The 19,533-nt window shown below is 42.5% G+C and overlaps 1 protein-coding gene across 3 annotated transcripts in view; it reads left to right on the top strand.

The window, feature by feature from the left end:
• Positions 1-19,533, top strand: part of TRIM2 (tripartite motif containing 2) — a 187,252-nt gene that overhangs the window by 46,060 nt on the left and 121,659 nt on the right. Inside the window, exon 1 of one of the 3 annotated variants that reach the window (XM_055385097.2) lies at positions 6,076-6,185. The exons of 1 other annotated variant lie outside the window; for it this stretch is intronic. The gene's annotated coding sequence lies outside the window, so the exon portion shown is untranslated. Of the gene's footprint in view, positions 1-6,075; positions 6,186-19,533 lie in introns of those variants that run through there. One more of the 3 variants, XM_019025644.4, reaches the window with a different exon arrangement.

Raw genomic sequence — 19,533 nt, forward strand, 5'->3', positions numbered from 1 at the left:
TGAGATCTCATGGGTTTATCAGGGGTTTCTGCTTTTGCTTCCCCCTCATTCTCTCTTGCTGCCACCATGTAAGACATGCCTTTCGCCCTCCACCATGATTACAAGACCTCCCCAGCCATGTGGAACTGTAAGTCAAATTAAATTTCCTTTTCTTCTCAGTCTCAGGTATGTCTTTATCAGCAGCGTAAAAACGGACTAGTACAGCATTCATCTATGTATTATCCAAAGGGCCTCTGTTGTGACTTCACCCAGTTCCATTCACCATATTTATATGGTCTCTTGACATGAGAATACGGTTTTATGTGTATATCATTTTTTAAAAAATCAGTAAGCAATTTAATATTTTCCCCTGGTAAAGTGTTTTGTATGTTGGCAAATCAGGGACTTGATAATGAGTGCGGTACTGGATATTGAGCTAAGTCAGTTAATTGGGCTTTGGCTCTTTAGAAGGGTTTGGTGAAGCTCTGCTTATGGGTAATTGAGGCTTCAGGTTGCCAGGAATTGGGTGACTAAGAGGTAGCTGTTTTGGATCAAGGGTAAAATTTTAATTAGATGATGAGCATTCTCAAAGGGCATGTAGCAATTTTCTGAACTGCATAATCTAATGGTTCGAAATTTAGAAAGTAGTGATGTCATCTCTCCATCTTTTAAAAGAACACACATCTGCCTCTGTAATCATTTTGTTTATTATTTTTAATAACAGCAATAGGCCAATGCTAAGTGATATGATGATCAGGAAAGAAATAGGCCCCAGGGATATGTGAAACAGCTTTGTCAGACAGTTTCAGCTCTACAGAATTGTGTTTTCTTGATGAAATTTCTGGCAAAGTCTTCTTTCCATGTTTTCAAAGTCTCCTCTTCCTCCTCGTTGTCAGTTCATTTCCTGTTTCAACCTTCCAAGGGGTTTACCTATGTTAAAATGAACTGAGTTCAAATATAGTCCTTCCCAGATAAAAACTCGTGACTATCTCTTTTCTTGATTGATTTTAATGAAATATATGCTGAAAGAAGTAGGAAACTCACAGAGAATGTCAAACATAATCTGCAGGTCATTATATACTCAGAGTTTACAGAGGGTAGGAATGATATCTATTAATACTATAACGAATCTGTTTGCTTGCAGAGTGGCTTTCTGACTTGCTGCCAGCCTGTGCCTGTTCCACACTTACACTTTTTGACATTTAAAATGCTTTTTAATAAATCTTAGTCAGTTATTATTATTATTATTTTCATTTGCATTGAAAAACAGCATTCTTCCTTACCTTCCATAGAAAGGGTGCAAGCAGGTCTACTGGCACCCACCTGCCTCACAGTGCCTGGAGCTTAATACATGCTGAGTGATGCACAAATATAATGGATGACTTCATTTAATAAATCCTCTTTTTATTTATTTATTTTTTATTTTTATCATATTTTTTAGAGACAGGGTCTTGCTCTGTTGCCCAGGCTGAAGTGTAGTGGTACCATCATAGCTCATTGAAGCCTAAAATTCCTGTTCTCAAGTAATCCTCCCGCCTCAGCCTCTGGAGTAGCTGGGACTACAGGCAGGCACCACCATGGCCAGCTAATTTTTTTTTTTTTTTTTTTTTTGAGATGGAGTCTCACTTTGTCGCCCAGGCTGGAGTGCAGTGGTATGATCTTGGCTCACTGTAACCGCCGCCTCCTGGGTTCAAGCGATTCTCCTGCCTCAGCCTCCTGAGTAGCTGGGATTACAGGCACCGCCACCACACCCACCTAATTTTTGAATTTTTAGTAAAGATGGGATTTCTCCATGTTGGCCAGGTTGGTCTCGAACTCCTTACCTCAAGTGATCGGGCTCCCAAAGTGCTGGGATTACAGGCGTGAGCCACTGTGCTCAGCCGGCCAGCTAATTTTTAAAATCGTTTTAGAAAAGGGAGTCTCCCTGTGTTGCCCATAATCATACAATATGCAACCTTTTGTGTCTGGCTTCTTTCACTTAGCATAATGTTTTAGGGATTCATCTTTGTTGTAGAACTTCATTTCTTTTTATGGCTGAAAAATATTCCACTGTATATATATACCACAATGTGTTTATCCATTCATCTTTTGATGGACATTTGGGCTGTTTCCATCCTTTAGCTATTGTGAATAGTGCTGCTACGAATATGGGATGTACACGTATTTGTTTGAGCCCCCATTTTCAATTGTTTTGGGTATCTATCCAGAAGTAGAATTGCTTGCTCATATGGTAATTCTATGTTTAGCTTTTTGAAGAACTGTAGAGCTGTTTCCCACAGCAGCTGAACCATTTTACATTCCACCAGCAATATACAAGGGTTCTCGTTTCTCCACATCCTCCTCAACACTTGTTTTCTTCCTTTTTATTAAGAAAAAAATATGTATATATATGGCTATCCTAGTAGGTGTAAAGTGGCACCTCATTGTGTTTTTTTTCTTATTCTTTTCCTTATTATTGTTATTATTTTTTATTAGAGACCGGGTCTCACCATGTTCCCCAGGCTAATCTCTAACTCCTGGGCTCAAGTGATCCTCCTGCCTTAGCCTCCCAAATTCCTGGGATTACAGGTATGAGCCACCACACCTGGTCTCATTTGGTTTTTTGGGTTTTTTTTCTTCTGAGACATAGTCTTGCTCCATTGCCCAGGCTGGAGTGCAGTGGCATGATGTCAGCTCACTGCAACCTCCACCTCCTGGGTTCAAGCAATTCTCCTTCCTCAACCTACCAAGTAGCTGGGATTACAGGCATGCACCACCACGCCTGGCTAATTTTTGTATTTTTAGTAGAGACAGAATTTTGCCATGTTGGCCAGACTGGTCTCGAACTTTTGACCTCAGATGATCCACCCAACTCGGCCTCCCAAAGTGCTGGGATTACAGGCGTGAGCCACCGTGCCCAGCCTCAATGTGTTTTTGATTTGCACTTCCCTAATGACTAATGTTGAGCATCTTTTCATGTGTTTGTTGGACATTTATGTATTATTCTTAGAGAAATATCTATTTAAGACCTTGCCCATCTTTAGGTTGGGTTGTTTGTCTTTTTGTTGTTGAATTGAAGGAGTTTTAAAAATATATCCTGGATACTAGAACCTTATCAGATATATTATTTGCAAATATTTTCTCCCATTCTATAGGTTGTCTTTTCACTTTCTTGATAATGTCTTTTGAAGCACAAAAGGTTTTAATTTTGGTTATGTGCTGTGGTTTCTGAGCACTAGGGAGGCCGAAGCAGGAAGATAGCTTGAGGATGGGAGGTAAAAGCTGCAGTGAGCTATGAAGCTATGATCTGGCCACTGCACTCCAGCCTGGGTGACAGAGTAGGACTTTGTCTCTAAAGAAAGAAAAAAAGAAAGAAAAAATTTAAAATTTTAACGAAGTCCAATTTATCGATTTTTTTCCTTTGGCTGCTCATGGTGTCCTGAAGCTTTTTAAAATGACAGGATCCTAACACTTGTGAAGCCTATGTCACGGGCGTGTCCTCAACCTTGGAAAAATAAACTTTCTAGGTTAATTGAGAGCTGTCTCAGGTTTTCTGGGTTCACACACCTTAGAAGAAAACTAGATTATTTCAGGAAGGTAACCTGTACCTTAAAGTCAAAATTGTGAAAGTATGGATGTAACAGCTCTTTTGAAATAATTAGAAGGATACAAGGGCCAGAAGGAGCCTCATACATCATTTAGAAAAGGTTATGGAGGAATTTTACTTTAATACAAATTAAACACCAGTGACAGAATCATAAACATTTTGAAACTAAGATAGATTAGAAAGGATGGCATTTGGGGATTATTATTTTTATAATCATATCAGAAGGGCTTGAGAAAAAGTTTGCAGAAAATAAATACATTTCAACATTTTTCTCTGATAATTCATTTTGACAACTACTGTGTTCATTTTGATAACTACTATATCACTTTATAAATGATGAAACTATTTCAAATGTAATGACTGTACTTTTCACAGTTTGTATGCCTATAATTTATGCAATGCCACACAATCAACCAAACAACTCTTAACTTTATTTTTACTTCAGTGTATTATTTAGAAATGATATAAGGAGGCCAGCCGCGGTGGCTCATGCCTGTAATCCCAGCACTTTGGGAGGCCAAGGCGGGCAGATCACGAGGTCAGGAGATCCAGCCATGCTGGCTGAAACCCAACTCTACTAAAAAATAAATAAATAAATAAATAAAATTAGCCGGGCATGGCGGCATGCGCCTGTAGTCCCAACTACTCGGGAGTCTGAGGCAGGAGAATGGCCTGAACCCGAGAGGCGGAGCTTGCAGTGAGCCGAGATCACGCCACTGCACTCCAGCCTGGGTGACAGAGCGAGACTCTGTCTCAAAAAAAAAAAAAAAAAAAAGAAATTATATAAGGAAAAAAAGCCCTACAGTTTACTTTCTGGTTCTTGGTTATTATCAAAGGGCATTGGAAGGTTAAGCTGCTGTAGTAGCTTTAAAAGGGGAATTTAAGGCCGGGCGCGGTGGCTCACACCTGTAATCCCAGCACTTTGGGAGGCCGAGGTGGGCAGATCACGAGGTCAAGAGACTGAGACCAGCCTGGCCAACATGATGAAACCCTGTCTCTACTAAAAATACAAAAATTAGCTGGTCGTGGTGGTGCGCATCTGTAGTCCCAGCTACTCAGGAAGCTGAGGCACAACAATCACTTGAACCTGGGAGGTGGAGGTTGCAGTGAGCCAAGATTGTGCCACTGCACTCAAGCCTGGCGACAGAGCGAGACTCCGTCTCAAAAAAAAAAAAAAAAAAAAAAGAGTGGAATTTAGTTAAGTTTGGGAGACAGAAAGAAGCCACGGCTCTCCTGCCTTCTTCCAAATATACTGAACTTCTGATATGTTTGATCAAATGAAATGCTCATGGTCTGGCATGATTATAGGTGCAAGCCTGTAATCCCAGCTACTAGGGAGGCGAGGCAGGAGGATGACCTGAGCCCAGGAGTTTGAGGCTACAGTGCACAATGATTGTGCTTGTGAATAGCCACTGCACTCCACCTTGGGTGATATAGTGAGACCCACATCTCTCTACACACACACACACACACACACACACACACACACACGAAGAAGAACATAAACACATCAAATGTGAGCCATTTTGCTGACTTGGGCATACAATAAGTCCATATCTCTGGGTTCTAAAGATGTACCAATCTTGCAGTGAGCTGAGATCACACCACTGCACTCCAGCCTGGTAAACACAGCAAGACTCTGTCTCAAAAAAAAAAAAAAAAAAAAAATAGTAGACAAGGCGCAGTGGCACACTCCTGTAATCCCAGCACTTTGGGAGGCCAAGGCGGGCGGATCACTTGAAGCCAGGAGTTCAAGACCCACCTGGCCAACATGGCGAAACCCCGTCTCTACTAAAAATACAAAAATTCACCAGGCGTGGTGGTGCATTCCTGTAATTCCAGCTACTCAGGAGGCTGAGGCAGGAGAATCACTTGAACCCAGGAGGCTACAGTTGCAGTGAGCCGAGATTGTGCCACTGCACTCCGGCCTGGGCAACAGAGCGAGACTCCATCTCAATAAATAAATAAATAAATAAATAAAATAAAGATGTGCCAATCAAACAAGTGTTTGCTCTGTAGATGAGGTGAGTGCTCCTGATCAGATAGTATATTCAATAAAATAAGCATGTCATCAAACTAACTTTCTTGGCCTTTGTTCTTTGGTTGAAAAACTCCCGTTGACCTCATGAATACCACATTTATTAACCCCGGAAGACAACAGATAGCTAATGCAACATAAATATCTGTGGCTTTAAAAATACATATTATTATGTGTGCAGTCTACAAACACTTTCCTGAAATTGGTCTTTTTTGGGCAGTGATTTAAACTTTTCAACTTGGACGCTTTTCCTACTGGGGGCTGTAAAGATGATAACTCAGCCCTTACTCTTCAGTGTTTCTCACTCCCGTCTCCCCTACTTCGGAATGAAACACAATATCTTAAGCAAACAGAGCCCAAAGAGGCTGATCATTGGCTCTCATTGTCCCCTGATACTGCAGCCCCGCCCCTTTGGCTTGTGCTGACTAGCTGTTTATATTTTAGTAAGGGCTACCCTTTAACTCGGCAGCTTGATGACTATAATGGGCCCAATTGTCTGCGGGCTGCGGGGAGCTGAGTCCCCAGATTGGAGGAGGCTGGCTCTGGTCTTCGATACACAGGAGTGGCCGTTATGGAACGCAGGTAAGGACGCTTCTCAATGTGTTATAATTCTTTTTCTGGGCCAGCTGGTTAATCCGGGGCTGGGAGAAACAAGTTGTGATTGAGTTGCTACTTTTTCCTGGTTTTAATTTTTTCCCTGCAGAAGAGGGAAGGAAAAGACTGGGATTTGCTGACAAAGCTCACAGTGAGCTCTGTTAATCCAGGCAGGAAGGGAGTAAGGAAGCAAAAAATCGAGGGAGAGACACAGCTGGATTTGACACCAAAGCAACATGAATGTGGCAAAGCATAAGGCCAGTTCCAGTGATGTTGTGAGACTCAAATGCTGTTTTATTTCCTAACATAGGTAGTCACAGTCAGGAGCTTAGCTGGGCCTCTCCGGGGTTTCTGTAAGCCAGCTGCTAGCCGATGTAACTCAGTCGACCCCATTTGAAAGGACCTAGTATCTGCTAGTATTTTCAAAGGGCAAACTGTAGTAGTCTTGCATGTTATAAATAGGTCTATTCAGAAATGTGGGAACAGTTTAGAGCAGACAGGAGACTAAAGTTTTACTGCCCCATAAAAGTGCTCAAAGGGTACTATGTCCCTCTGCCGTGGGGCTGTGGAATGAAGAAATAGCCCCAGGTGAACAGAGCGTTTGTCCTTGACTACCCAAGTGAGAAGTCAGCAGAGCCTGGGGACGCCATGTGAGTCGGGGGTGAAGCCTGATGTGGGCTCAGCCAGCCACACCTCGGGGTGCTTGCTGGTTTCCGGGGTGTGAATGGGTGAGGGTGGAAAACCACTCAGGCACCGGTCTTTGGTGCCTGCTTTATCTCTTGGCTGGCCCATTCGGTGCTCAGTGAGGCACCTGTCGTAGCTCACAGGGTGCGCAAAGGGCAAGGAAAGGGTTGTGCTGTCATTACGACCTGTAAGGTGGGGAGGGGGCTACAACATCTCGAGTCCTGGGAGTTGCTTTAGAAAGTCCTCCTCCTCCTCCTCCTGCTGAAGAAAAGAATCACCTATGGCAGCTTTGATCAGATAAGTTTCTGGTGAGCCCCGTGGTGTGGAGTCAGTGAACTTGCGGTTTGTGTTTGTTATCGACAGGAGCCTGATAAAATGAAAAGGTGAGGTTTAATTTTTAGATAAAGCTAGAGGTGAACCATGGGACTTTAATACATTTAATGCTTTGAAAGTCTCCCCACCTCTCCAAATTCCCACAACTTGTATCTATTATCTAGGTACACCTTGTTTAAAGCCACCATGCTGTTTGCGGATCCTGGAGGTATTAAGTCAGAATACAAAGGGTGTTTTTCAAATGAACTTGATGCCAAGCAACATAAATGCTTGAACCCATTGTGTGAAAACAGGCAGTCTCTAAGTGAGGCCAGGTTCTCCTGGAGCGGTCCTAGAGCCCTGGAGAGGGATGAGTCACCCCACGAGGAGGTCCTGACAAGGAATGGAAATTCTGACTCTGCCAGTGAACTTTTGACTCTCCCAGGTGGGGTGGAGGCCCCAAAGGGAAAGGACAGGTGTGCATCATTCACCCTCCAGGCCCACCGCAGGCCTCACAAATCCCATTTGGTCAGGTCAATGCATTCTCACCTTCCCACCTAACTAGGTGTCCCACAGTTTAACTCAATTCTGACACTAACTGCAGTGAGTACAGACCCTGAGGTTTAAGGGCTCAGTCCTACCAGGCTGCCCCGACCTCAGAGGCCAGTTGCAGGCTGAAGGTTGTCACTTGTGCTTCTGACTAGCTGGCTATCCATGAGAAGTTCTCACGATCCTTCCTCAGGTAGATTACAAGCTGTGTAACTTTGTCTGACTTTGTGCTGTAAGTCAGAGATTGACTTCTTGGGGTCACTGTTTTGTTAGCATAGCTCACGGAACTCAGGGAGACACTTAATTCCATTTACCAGTTTATTATAAAGGATATTACAAAGGATACAGTTGAATGAATACATAAAGCCAGGTGAAGAGATGGCTAGGGAGGGTCTTGGAGCTTTCATGTCCTCTCCGGGTGCCACTCTCCCAGCGTCTCCATGTGTTCAGCTATCCAGAAGCCCTCCAGACCCGCTCCTTTGGGTTTTTATGGAGGCCTCATTACAAAGGCATGATTGATCAAACCATTGGCCATCGGTGGTTGAGTCAACCTCCTGCCCCTCTTTGCTCCCTGGAAACAGGGTCGGGGGTGTGTATGGGTGGAGTAGGGAGAAAGGGGCTGAAAGTTCCAACTCTCTAATCACTTGCTTGGTTCCCCTGGCAACCTGCCCCCTCCAGAGGCAATCCGGGAGCCCTCAGTTGTCAATCATCTCATTAGCATACAAAAAGGCTCTTTTTCACTTTGTACATTCCAAGGGGTTTTCTTTCTGTCTTTCTTTTTTAAATTTGAGACAGGGTCTTGCTCTGTCACCCAGGCTGGAGTGCAGTGGCATGATCACGGTTCACTGCAGCCTTGACCCCTTGGGCTCAAGCGATCCTCCAGATCCTCCCGCCTCAGCCTACCAAAGTGCTGGGATTACAGGTGCATGCCCCCATGCCCAGCCAATTGCAAGGATTTTAAGAACTATATGCCAGGAAGCAGAGACAAGACCAAATATATATTTCTTATTATAAATCACAATATCACACCTTCCTCATGATTCACACTTCAGGTCACTTACTCACTGTGGAACTCTGTGCAAGTTCCCTAACCTCTCTGTGCCCCAGTTCCCTTATCTGTAAAATTCGCTAAATCCCAGGAAGGGCCAGCCACACTGGTAGGCCTATGCGGTGCAGTGGCCGATGGGGGACAGACGACACACAGAGGCAGAAGCCAAAGAACACAGGTTTAAAAACAAGGGGTTAAGAGCAAGAGCTTTGATTCAGACGAACCTGGAGTCCAGCCTCACTTTCATTGTTTTACTTATATGTTATTGGGCAAGTTACCAAATCTCCCTAAGTCTGTATTCCTTCAGCCAAAGAATGGGATGACAATCTGTTTCACTGGATGATTGTGAGGTTTAAATGTGGTCATGCATCACAGTTCCTTATACAGCACTCAGTGCACAGCAAATATTCCGTGAACATTAATTACTTTATTATGACTGCTACCAGCATCTAACAACAGTCCTAAATACCGTCTAAGTTTACCAAATGTCTCTCTGATTTAGTGGTGACATTGGATAAAGGAAATGCTAAGAGAATGCAGTGCAGTGGAAAGAAGGGCGGGCTGGACATCAGCGTTCTGGTCTCCATCCGGGACTGGCCAGCAGGTGGCTCTGGAAAAGGGAGTCCCTCAGGGTCACGGTTTTCTATCTGTCCTGAGGCATGATCTTCAAAGTCCATTCTAGCTTCTATCTATGACTTTAGATCTGACAGAAATCTCCCCGGAGGAACTCATGAGTCGTAAGTTAAACATGGTTTGAAATCACCCTTGAGCTCCTTGCTGATCATGCTTATCCATGTTGAAGGCTCATCCAGGAATAATAGATGGGTCTTGTGTGTGGTTTGAAAAGTTCACTTCTGGCCAGGTGCAGTGGTGCACCCTGTAATGCCAGCACTTTGGGAGGCCAAGGTGGAAGGATCGCTTGAGGCCGAAAGTTCAAGACCAGCCTGGGCAACACAGTGAGACTTTGTCTCTAAAAAATAAAAATAAAAATTAGCTGGGCATGGTGGTACACACCTGTGGTCTCAGCTACTCAGGAGGCTGAGGCGGTAGGATCACTTGAGCCTGGGAGGTGGAAGCTGCAGTGAGCTATGATTGTGCCAGTCCACTCCAGCCTGGGCAAGACCTCGTCTCAAAAGGAAAGTACACTTTTTATTTTCACAGGAGGTAATGATACATTCAAGTTGGTTACTTTACACAAGAAGAAATTTGTGTAATTTCTTACACAAAGAAATTACACAATTTTAGATAAATTTATCTTTATCTAAAATTGTAATAAATAATTTTATTATTTAATAAATAAATCTAAAACTCATTTATGTAAAATTTGTCATTATCTAAAATTTTCATAGTAAATTGTATGGAAAATATAATATCCCATAGATGTGTCAAGACCAGAACATAGGTCAAACAGAGCTGAACTTGAGTCCCAGGTCTGCTGGTTGACTGCTAGTGACCTTGGGCAAGTCACTTACCCTCTCCAGTTCTTGTTTTCCTCACCTGAAAATGGGAACGATATTGTCTGCCTTATCGGGCTATGATGAGAATGGAAAGCTAGAACATGTAGACTGCCCTCCATAGTGCTTGGCATGGGGTCGTTCCTTTTCCCTCCCAGATGGAACACCGTATCCATCCTGATGGAGGTTTCTAGATGATGCTCCAGAGGATTCCAAGCAGAGAACATTTACAATTTCCGTACATTACAAAAGTGTGAGCCTGCAAAGCAAGGTCTGGAACTGGGAGCACATCTGGAGCGGTGGGTGGGTACTGAGAACCATATCCACACACACAAAGAAATGTGTTCGTTTAGAAGATCCAGCATCAATTCCTTCTTCCTAAGATTTGACAAGACTGGAGTCATTTCTTCACCAGGCCCATTTTATGAAAAACCCTGGGAAAACTGAGGTCCAGCAGCCAAAGATCTAACACAGCGGAATCAGGAAAAATGGTGGACAGGCCCCTGAAGGCACGTAAGGAGCAGGGAGCCTGGTGACCTTGGTGCACCCAATGCCTCCCTAACTAGAGTAATGGAACACCAATGTGGTTTACATTCATAATCCCTTGCATTTGAGAATTTTTAAATCTACTTAAATTTTCAAACAAGGGACACTCACACCACCTCCCACACTTATTAGCATGCTGTTTAATCACTCCGATATGTTCAAGGGACCCACCCCCATAAAAGATGGAAGATGAATCAGAAAACTCAACTGGAATTGCACTCCCTAGAGGGGCCCTGGGAGTTGTTTAGATATGCATAGTCTCACCTCAAGACACCTGCTGGGAACAAGATCCCTTATCACACCTCCAGTCCTGCTCAGCTTTTTAAGGGAGCATTTCCTGATATATAGGTCTTCAACTACCAGGTGTATTTGCCCACTGTCCACCTGTGCCTTCGAGTACCGTACTTAACAAGTTGGAACTGAGGGAATGGCACACTTCACATTTTGCAACTGTTATGCAAATAGAACTTCAATGAAATTCCTCAAACTATTGACTCTAGAAACCGTGGGAGACAAAGGGTCAGTGTCTGACTTCACGAACGTTACCAACTTGAAAAATGAGATTTATTCCTTAGTGTGTGGGAGGAAGACATTTAAATCTGTAGCACCCTCAAAGCCTCACTCTAAACCTGGTCTGGCACTTTTCAATGTGTGTTCTTTCATATGGTAAGTAGTTAAGTATATCCCACCAGAGACCTTCCAAGGATGGGTTTTTTTCCTCCATATGACTTCTCTCACTCTTTGCAGGAGAATAAAATAGAGTTTCAACTGAACTTTGAAGCTGTAACCTGATCTCAGAATCATGCACCATAAAGAGCATTTGTGCTTTTCAAGATACTTCCAAATCCATATAGTTTTCCAAGATATTCCTAGTTGCCACATTGGGTGATTTAATATATATATATATATATATTTTTTTGAGATGGAGTCTCACTCTGTCACCCAGGCTGGAGAGCAGTGGCAAGATCTCTGCTCACTGCAACTTTCACCTCCCAGGTTCAAGCGATTCTTCTGCCTCAGCCTCCCAAGTAGCTGGGATTACAGACACCTGCCACCACGCATGGCTAATTTTTGTATTTTTAGTAGAGACAGGGTTTTGCCACGTTGGCCAGGCCGGTCTCAAACTCCTGACCTCAGGTGATCTGCCTGCCTTGACCTCCCAAAGTAATGGGTTTCAGGTGTGATCCATCGTGCCTGGCCTGGGTGACTTAATTTTAAATGTAGGGACATCAAGCAAAATGTTGCTGAGGAGTCTCTTTCGCAGCAAAAGTCCTGTGAAATCTGCAAGGCCATCTTTTTCATGGGTCCCCAAATGTTTCACAGGCAACCGGGCAATAATTGCATTTCCAGGAATGCCAAATGGAGGCAAATCCTTTTAATAGCTCACTGACATGCAGGTTATTCCACTGGGGACCAAAAGGAAGGAACTAGAGCTCTCAAAATATTTGATTCTTGATTTGTGCTCTTCACTGGATGATTCTATTTTCTTGAGAGCATTTTTAACGAAACAGCAGCAATCAGTGATTTCTTAGAAATGTGGCCCATTTAAATACACCTTCAGTGAAGCTAGCTCTTGTGTTTCCTGGACACTCTGTGTGTTCTGGACATACTGGAGGCACAGCATAAATATTAATGCTGGCCATTACAAAAAGAAAATGAAAAGACCCCATAAGGCAGCAGTGACCCTAGAAGCCCCAGAAGCCTTGTTGGAACTGTGACAAGGAAAGATAGTGACAAGATCTGAAAAAAGCAGCTCTCTTCCCACACTCAACACATGCAGTAAACCCAGACATGCAGGGCACCATTGTCTGAGCTGTTACTGGAGGGCTGGGAGGAGACAGGGGATGGGGCAATGGCAGCCTACCCACCCCTCCTCATCACTGTCCAGGGGCATTCAGGAAACACAGGCTTCCAATATGAGGCTGCCTTTTTTTCTCACAAGCCATGCTCACCAGGAATCCATAGTGGCCATCTGCACACCGACCTGGTGGTGTCTCAAGCTTCCAGGTGTGGTTTTGGGGGCAGGTTCCTTGGGGAAGGGGGTGCTGCTGACAGTGAGGTAACCTGAGGTCAGCTCTGGACAGGGCTGGGTGGAAGAAGAGTGTAGTGACTGCTGATCCCTGTCCTTTCTAGGAATTGGGGTTACTGGGTCAGAGAAACATCTCAATACCTTCCAGGCTTCCGAGGCTGGTTGTAAACCTGCTCCTTGATAAAAGAAACCACATCCAACCTTTAGGAGCAAGGTGGGGCAACATGGGAGCAGATCTTAGTTCATTTGTTTGTTTGTTTTTGCTTGCCTGCTTGCTTTTTTGTTTTTTCTTTTTCCTTTTTTTTGAGACAGGGTTGCACACTGTTGCCCAGGTTGGAGTGCAGTGGTGCAATCATGGCTCACTGCAGCCTTCACCTCCCAGACAGGTGATTCTCCCACCTTAGCCTCCCAAGTACCTGGGACTACAGGCATGCACCACCATGCCTGGCTAATTATTTTTTGTTTTTTTGTAGATATGGGATTTTACCATGTTGCCTGGACTAGTCTCTGAACTCCTGGGCCCAAATAATCTGCCCACCTGGGCCTCCCAAAGTGCTGGATTACAGGCATGAACCACCTCACCCAGCCTACAAATTCTTGTATGACAGTTTGAATCTCTGCTTGGATTTGTTTTATCCTCTCTTGTGCTTGTAACTCAAACTTTAATACTTGAAAAGGTTCATCAAAATTTAAATATACTTTTCTAAATCTGTGAGAAGGCTGTCTCCCAAGATGGTTTGTTACTGCACATCTTTTCCCCGGTAGATGGAAATATCCCTTCTCTATTCTCTTTCCCTTAGTCTTTCAAAAACTCAGAGTGAGGAGGAAGTGCTTGCTTCTAGCTTCTGGCAGTAGGCTACATTTCCCAGCCTGTCAGAATGGCCTCTCTGCAGGCTTCAACCCTTATGAGAAATAAAGCTGTCCTTTAGCAAAGTCATCAAGCTAAGTGTCTGTCAACAGATGATGATTAAAGTGTGGTACATATACACCATGGAATACTACTCAGCCATAAAAAGAATGAAATCATGCCTTTGGCAGCAGCATGGATGAACCTGGAGGCCATTATCCTAAGTGAAATGAGTCAGAAACAGAAAGCCAAAAACTGCATGTTCTCAGTTATAAGTGGGAGGTACACAGTGGGTATATGTGGACGTAGAGAGTGGAATAATAGGCACTGGAGGCTCCAAAAGGTGGGAAGATGGAAGGGGATAAAGGATGAAATATTGCCTATTGGGTATAATGTACATTACTCAGATGATGAGTACACTAAAAGCCCAGACTTCACCATTACGCAATATTTCCATGTAAGAAAGCTGCACTTGTGGTGGTGTATGCCTGTGGTCCCAGCTATTCAGGAGGCTGAGGAGAGAGAATTACTTGAGCCTGAGAGTTCAAGGCAGTGAGCTGTGATTGCACCACTGCACTCCAGCCTGGGCAACGAAGTGAGACTCTGTCTCTAGGAAAAAAAGAAAAAGAAAGAAAAAGAAAAGAGGTGGATGCAGACTGGAGATTTAGGAAAGCCTTTTCAGCTCCTTTCTCTTGCCAAGTCTTGTTTGTGGCTTTGGTGGGTGGTTTTGTTTGGGGGCCTGTCTTCTTTATTCCCTTTTCTTTTTTCTGTTAATCAAAGCAGTCTGTTCTGGTACTGCAGTGAAACAACTCTTTCCAGTTCCTTTGCATAGTGGTTGTGCACGTAGCCCCCAGGCCTGGGCTTGCATCAGTCATTTTGTCTATTCATACAAAGGGAAATTTAGGCTTTGTTCAGTTCATCTCCTACCAGGGCATGTACTTTCACAGCTACTGCCTGGGAAGCTTTGTGTGCATGAGATATCACCGGTCTGCCAGGCTACCAACTTGACTGTAAGTGGAGAGACTAACTGATGAAGCAATGACTGTGTGCCAGGAACTGTTCTAAGTGCTTTATGTGTATGAGCCAGTCAGCCCACTATTACTTCTCCATTTTCAGGTGAGGAAACTGAGGCTCAGATTGTTGAGAAAATTGTCCCAAGCCGCACAGCTGGTCAGGGGCAGGCCAGCATTCAGGTTCCAGAGCCTGTGTTTTTAACCATTATGTGATGCCTCCAGGGTACATTATATTCTTTCGCATGAATGTGCAAAAATATGTCCTCATGCTTCTATTTCTGTTCTTTTAACTTGTTTCAATTTTTTTCTATCACAAATAATACAGCAATGAATGTTTTTGCAATAATAGCTTATAATAGTTAACATTTGTTGAATCGCTAACAATGTGATGGGCTCTGTTTCAAGTTCTTTATGCATCTTAATTAATTTAATCTTTGTAGCAATCCCACTATTATTTTTTATTTATTTATTTATTTTTTGAGACAGAGTCTCGCTCTGTCACCCAGGCTGGAGTGCAGTGGCACGATTTTGGCTCACTGCAACCTCTGCCTCCCAAGTTCAAGCAATTCTCCTGCCTCAGCCTCCCAAGTAGCTGGGATTACAGGTGCATGCCACCATGCCTGGCTGTCTTTTGTATTTTTAGTAGAGACGGGTTTCACCATGTTAGCCAGCTGGTCTCGAACTCCTGACCTCAGGTGATCCACCCGCCTCGGCCTCCCAAAGTGCTGGGATTACAGGTGTGAACCACTGTGCCTGGCAAATCCTACTATTATTACTATTTAACGAATTTAATCTTTGTAACAAACCTACTATTATTACCATTTAACAGAAGAGGGAAATGAGGCACAGGACAGTTGGCTACATATTTTGTTCCAGATTGCACAATTAGAAAGTGGCAGCTTAGCACCATAAGACATAGTGAGGAAAAAAGAAAAAAAAAAAGTGGATGGGCTGGCATTGAAACCCAGAGCTGGTACTCTTATGATAGTGTCTAGACAATATCTGTGACCACACCTCTGATTGTGCCTCAAGAAAGATTTTTAAAGTGAAATTACTAGAGCATAAGATATAAACATTTAAAAGGTTTTTGATACATCTTACAAAAGTGCTTTTCAATAACACTGGTTGATCATGCTCATTTGCATTTCCATGAGCACTGTGTAATTGATCAAGGACTCTAAAAGTTAGATAAGCCACTGATAAATGGAGATGCCCCTCTAAGTCCCTGGGCAGTAAAACCTGACCAGCATAGCCTCCAATAACCTGCATAGTGTTGAGGAGAGCTTGGATTTAAGAGATTAAGAGGGTCAAACTCTTTTCTGTCCATTTTAAAATACAAGTTTTATTTAAGAGGAACTATCTAATACGCTGAAGACAGTATCAGGTATCTGTAAAATTGCTTTTTGTAACTCAGAATCTTGGAACAAAAGAAACAATAAAGAAAATTTGGAACCAGAACTGTTTACCCTACGGAAAACTTTTGTCCAAAGCAGCCTCTCAGCGTTCCACATCATTTTCATCATTATGAATAACGACAACAGCAACTAAGGTTTATATTGCACTTTTGACTGAACACATGCCTCTTTCATATTTCTTAGACCAAGCCAGTGTTTCTTGTACTTTCCTGATGATAAGAAATACCAAGAGGTGTTGTTAGCTAGATCATCATAAATAATCAGGCTTCCCCTAGGTAAGTTCTGATTTAGGAGGTCTGGGTTGGAGCCTTAAATCTGTGTTTTGACAAGCATACTAGGTGTTTTTTATTTTCTGAGGATTTTGGAAACTACTAGAGAACACAATAAAATTGCTGTAGTAGGTTCTTTTTTCAACGTTAAGCTATTAACATTAGAATGCTTGCTTTTAATTGGAATCAGGTGTTAAAGAGAAAATCTACAACGATCAGTCATTGCAACAGAAGCAACGATTGTATACTAGACTCACTTAGCATTCTTCACCCACACTGGTTCCCTAAATGTACATTTCTTAATTCTCTTGAATGTCTATTATACAGGCAGATGCAACTTGCAAATCACACTAACTCAAACATACACTTCAGTGCCTCACTAGAACCCCTAACTGGCATCTTTTTCCTAAGTCAGTATACCTGGCATATGCCTGGCTAAAGTGCCACTTTCTCTTGTTTAGACCCTGAAGCCGATGTAGACTGGGAACTGATTACTGAGATCTAGACATACCTCCTCCTCTCCTCCACATAGGCCCACCCACCAAGAATCCCTACATTGGAAACCCTTGGGGTTCAAGGATCATGAGTCTGGGGCACGCCCCCTGGGATCACTGTTCAGAGCTGAAAATGCATTTCCCCATGGAAACATTGATGTTGATGTGGTGCCATTTTGCTAGAGTCCAAGTACATTTTCTGGTTTTTGTGAGCTGATCTGGGCACTTGCTGCCATTTATAATATTTCTATAAAAAAAAATCAAGCTCAAAACTACATTAGGGAGGGGTGCATCTGGAGTGTTTGAAATATCCCAATTCTTGTTCTGGATGGTGTTTTTACCCTGTTACCATCCCTTTGTGATATTCCGTTGAGCTGTTGCCTTAGGATTTGTGAACTTCTCTGTTTTTAAATTATATTTATTAAAAATTTCAACATATGGGGGTTTGCAAGAAAAAAGGTTTCTTAAATAACACCCCTCCATATGGAATATAGCCTTTTGGAAATTAAAAACAGGCATTGAAATATATGATTAATATAAAGAATAAGAAAATAAATCAATTATCATATTTTTTTCACACTTTGGATAGAAGATTTCAAAAGAAACTCTTTCATGGTTCCTTTTATTTGTTTTTTCATCTGTAATTTGAGAATTAAACATTCAGTCACACTAGTCCCAAGCAATACAGTTCAAAAAACTTTTTTGCCTGTTTTTATTTTTTTGTTGCTGGTTTATGCAAATGAGGTTTTTAGCTGGAAACTTCAAAAGCCTGACACATATTAAAAATAAGCAGATTTATGATGAGTGGGATTTTTGGCAAGCAATTGAGAAAAATCACCAAGACTCCAAAGAGAGTTGTTCTCTTTCTGTCTTGGCTTTGTCATGTGCTCTTTCTTAATATTTGGTTTGAAGCAGTGTATGGTTCTGTAATGTGACCTGGAGCCTCTATTGAGTAAGCATCCCTGGAGACTAAGAAACATCTTTCTATGCTAATGGATTAGTCAAAGAAGATCAATGTATCATCATTTCAAGAAAATATTACAAGAAAGTATGCTCTTACTCTAATGGAAGCCAGTAGCAATTTCCTTGTCAATTTCCCAGCTATTTTTAAATATTATTTTAGTACTTACTTTCCTGTGCTGACTCTGTGTTCAATCTAAAATTAATTGTTTGTCCCAGTTCACTTTCTTAGTCCCTAGACTCCAGTTGCAACTTTCATGATATTCTGTTCCTCTCCTGCAGAGGGTTTAAAGGGCTACAGAATAAGAGGGCAGCTTGTACATTCTTTTGACAAAAGGAGGCATGTCTCTCAATTCTTCCCTTAGTTTCTATCCCCAGAAGTTCTCAAGATGAATGTCCAAGTCCATTTGTGCTACTATAACAAAATGCCTGAGGCTGGCGAATTTATAGACAATAGAAATTTATTTTTAGTTCTGGAGGCTGGAAAGTTCAAGAGCAAGGCACCAGGAGGTTTGATGTCTGCTGAGGGCTGCTCTCTGATTCCAAGGTGGTGCCGTGAGCGTCTTTACATTGCGAAGGGGATGGAAGGACAAAAGGGCTTGCTAGTTCCCTCAAGTCGTTTTATAAAGGCATTAATCCATTCATGAAAGGGGAGCCCTCATGATCTAAACACTTCCTAAAGGCACCAACCTCTTAATACTATCACATTGGCAGTTAAGTTTCAACATACGAAGTTGGGGGCACACATTCAGGCCACAGCAATGAGATTCTGTGAGTTCTTTGATTTAGATGAACTTTGTTTAGATGAACTTTTATTTCTCCCCAACATCTTACCATGAGCACAGTCAATACAACTGAAAATTAAGCTTTGATTTTCCTTTCAAAGTGGCTCTTTTTTTCTGCTCATGTTTCTGTTAAATGACATGATTTTATTTTTTAATTTGTAAAATGTTTTGGGGTTTCTGCCAATTGAATTATGGGACCCTAGACATAAAGAAGACATCAACTCTCCAAGGAATATACAGGGTAATAAGCAGATGAGATATCTGTACATGTACAGATAACCCAAGTATCCAGGAGGCTGGAAGTGCTGTCACTGAAATACAAAATATATGGGATTCAGAGGCAGAGGTCATTCTCATCCATGGGTACCAGTTGAACTTCATCAGGAACGGGCAAGATTTGGACAGGGGAAGATGAAGAAAAGGCCACCCCAGACTCAGCAGGAACAGACACTTCAAAGGCAAGAAGGTGCAGGTCAGTTGAAACTGAGGGAGTCAGTGCAAGAATTGCTGTGAAGTTTAATTTTACAGCATAGGAGGAAGTTAAGTTCTAAAACCAGCACTTAAAAAAGAGAGTCATGGTGACTCAGTGATGCTTGACAATCTGAACATACTGCCTCTCAGTAATTCTCACACCACCAAGATGTCCTTCCAGTGTTGCAACAAATCATGATTTCTTTGATTGATCACCAGATGAAGCAGTTGGCTGTGTTTAGAGGCTATGTCGGAGAGCAGGGAGAGACAGAGAATAAGGATAAGAATGTATTTTTAGAAAGTAAATCACACTTACCATGGCAGGATGTTCACACAGTCATAGCCACAGGGGAACCAAGATTGAGAAAATTTCAGATTTTCTCCAAGTTCTCCAAAGAAAAATGTACAAAGATCATGAATAGGCAATTTAAAGGAAATAGTAATGGTTAATGATCATATG

Source organism: Gorilla gorilla, chromosome 3 (genome assembly GCF_029281585.2).
Source record: "Gorilla gorilla gorilla isolate KB3781 chromosome 3, NHGRI_mGorGor1-v2.1_pri, whole genome shotgun sequence".
Lineage (NCBI taxonomy): Eukaryota > Metazoa > Chordata > Mammalia > Primates > Hominidae > Gorilla > Gorilla gorilla.